The 3392-nt window shown below is 32.9% G+C and overlaps 1 non-coding gene across 1 annotated transcript; it reads left to right on the forward strand.

The window, feature by feature from the left end:
- Nucleotides 1-293: 293 nt before the first annotated feature.
- On the forward strand, nucleotides 294-400 carry LOC121220518 (small nucleolar RNA R71). Its single transcript, XR_005917726.1, has one exon. It is a non-coding gene; the product is annotated as a small nucleolar RNA R71 (small nucleolar RNA).
- Nucleotides 401-3392: the final 2992 nt, after the last annotated feature.

The raw sequence follows: 3392 nt of genomic DNA on the forward strand, positions 1-3392 counted from the left end.
TAGATTATTATTGAAACCATTAGTAGTAAGATTCTTAAGCATTAAGGACATGAAGGATACTTGAACTGCAAGGGATATAAGCATATCAACTTCATGTACTCCTAAAACTCTATGTCCTATGGTGGCTCGGTTGGTTGGTCATTAGTAGTTGTTACTAGTGGTTCTCTTAATAATCTCATAAGCCTCATTATAAGACATAGACAGAAGTGTTTCATTCGCGAAAGCATCCACCATCATCCATGTGTGTGTGTGTTGAGACCATTGTAAAATTATCCAGCTAAATGCAATACGGAATTCCATGATGAGAGCATTTTCATAATAGTTCTTTGAATCTCTCCCACGCCTCATACAAGGATTTATCATCTATTTGTTGGAAGGCAGTGATCTTGGTTCGCAACATAGCAGTCTTGCTAGGTGGAAAGTACTTCATTAGGAAGCCATCTGCCAACTCTTGTCATGTTGTAATGGAATCAGGTAGCAATAAGTTCAAGCAAGCTTGGGCTTTGTCCCTCAGTGAGTATGGGAACAACTTTAACCTTATTGCATCTTTAGGTACACCGTCTAACTTGAAGGAATCACTCACCTCCACAAACAATCTAAGGTGAAGATGAGGATCTTCAATAGGCATTCCACTGAACTGGCTCACTATTTGAAGCATTTGGAACATAATCGACTTCAGCTCGAATTCTTGTGCCTCAATCTCAGGTCTTCTAATTTAGAAATTAAGTTCATTAAACAGTGGCACAACATACTGTCTTAAGGCTCGATCCCTGTCATCAGCAACAAGGATGGGATTCTGAGCTTGATTTTCTCTATTTCCTTGATTCTGGTTCTCAAAGTTCATTCTTCAGTCCTTTGAGCTACTTGTCTTCTCTTTTGTCTAAAATTCCTTTCAATTTCCAGATCTACAAGGAGTAAGTCAATAATTTGATCAATACTCATAAACACCTAAAACAATCATAGAAAATAATGGAATTAAAATTTAACAGAAAAAGAAACCAACATGCAAAATTAACAATGTCATAAATAATGTCTTTTGAAATAGTCCCCGGCAACGGTGCCAAAAACTTGGAATAACGAAAATGTGCAAGTGTACACAATCGTATCAAGTAATAAATGACAAGTATGTCGAGTTATCGTATCCCCAAGGAATGTGCAAGAAAATATTTATGAAATGTAAAAATTAAACAAATTGTTAGATGGAAATAAATGTCTTGAATAAGGTGATCTCAAAACTAAGAATTAACTAAGTAACCAATTAAAAGTAAAAGTGAAAATTCCAATGCATGATTTCTAAAAAAGGTTTTAATCAATATGACATACGTGTGTTAGATTAATTTTATTCATCAACTTAAAATTATTAAAACTATATTCTTGTTGTTAGGAATAATTTCATGGCAACTTAGTATTTTGTTAACATACATACATACTAAATTAATCAATCTTTAAAACATATTCCTATGTTGGATTAATTTAATCAATTTTTGTAAACAAGTATAAGACAGAGTGAACTAAATATGTTTCTATAATTTAATGACAACAATCTTACAAGTTATATAATGCAAGAATATTGTTTAATATGATTGCTAATTTAACCCTCAATTACCTTAGATATTGTGAAAATTAATTATAATTTCAATCTGATTAATAATGATTTCGATAGTTATCTTACAATTATAATGCAAGCATAACATGTGCATGATTTTATCTAATTGAACAACTTGGAATCAATCTAACACAGACATGAATTAAGTCATTTTAATTAAAATTGAAGCATCAAAATAATAACTATTCATGTTTTTTTATCACAAAATAAACTGAAAGAAGAAGGGAACTAGAAAACAAATCTCGGTGTGATAAGCTGTAAAAGTGACATGTTTTTAATCCCACTCTTGATGCATTTTTAGATGATTTATTATGTACGTTAGTGAATTTGATGCTCCTAATCCTTTAATTTCATGTTTCTATACTTAGGTGAGCATAAGGGAGTGAAAGGAGCGAAAAACAAGCCAAAATCGAGCAGAATGAATTATTTTCAGTATCCACATAGCCTGGGCATTTCCACACGGGCTGGACACATGCCCATGTGCCAGCCCGTGTCAATTTTGCACCCTGTTTCCCAAACACGCAAAAAAAAACCCAATTTTTAAGCTTTCTGAGCATTCTAAAGTCAATAAACACCAATTAGAAGAAGACCTAGGCGATCACTCAGAGAAGATTGAAGAAATTACTCGAAGAACACCATCGAAGCCAACTCAGAAGCGGATTTCCTTCAAGATTAAAGATCTCCTTTTAACTTCTTTCGAAGTTTATTTGAATTTCTTTATGTCTTGTAGTTTTTCTGGCTTCGAGATGTTTTCATTTCATATTATGAACTAAATTCCCAAGATACCTAGGGAAGATGAAACATATGATGAATCTTATTATTTGATTTCTGAATTACATGATAAATACTTGATTCTTGTTCTCAATTATGTATGCTTATTTCATGTTTTAATATTTTTGGGATATTAATTCATGTTTAATGTGCTTATTTCAGTGGAACAAAAGTTACTGTTTAAGAGTAGATCTAGCATAATTGAGTGGAGTTGCATGCAATCCTAAAAATAGGATGACATAAACCGACCGGATTAGAGTAAAATCTAATAGGGGAATCCATAGATCGAGTTAATACGGCAATAGGGGTTTTAATTAGAAAGAGATTTCAATTAATCAACCTAGAGTCAGTTGTTCTTACTCTCGAAAGACATGTTAACATAATTTAGGGATTTCTACGAATCAAAACACTACTGAATAAATCGTTTAATTCAGATTCAGAATAATAAGTGAAGTTTAGGTGGATTCTTTCTTGGGTATTGTCTTTCTCTTTGGTTATCTTCAACAATTTCCTATTTCATTTTCTGTTGCGTTTTTAGTTAAATTAGATTAGTAAAATTAGATTAAAAACCACCACTTCAATCTATCGGCTAAATAATAGAAAAATGGTTATTCCTAGTATTTTTAGTCCTCATGGATATGATATTCTCTACTCACTATAGTTATACTATTGTTCGATAGGTGCGCTTGCCTTTGTCGTAATTATAGTTAGTTTAATGACCATCATGGTGTTTCTCTGAAGCTAGACTAGCGTGCTTCCCTTCCTTTCTGCTTGTTCTGTCGATCAAATACCTTCACGAATGCTCAATTTTTAGTGTTCCAAAGGTTGTGATAGCTCTTTTTCAAGAGGGGAAATCGGCAAATGGAAGGCAGAAAATTGGGAAGGTAAAGAGAGTGAATGAGAGAAATGAAGGAAGAGATGAGTGAATGATGAATGGTGTGAATGAGTTGATGAGAAATGAGGATGTGAGCAAAGGTATTTATAGTAGGAGATGGTAGTTTGTATTAGCTAAAAA

This window comes from Gossypium hirsutum, chromosome D08, assembly GCF_007990345.1.
Source record: "Gossypium hirsutum isolate 1008001.06 chromosome D08, Gossypium_hirsutum_v2.1, whole genome shotgun sequence".
Lineage (NCBI taxonomy): Eukaryota > Viridiplantae > Streptophyta > Magnoliopsida > Malvales > Malvaceae > Gossypium > Gossypium hirsutum.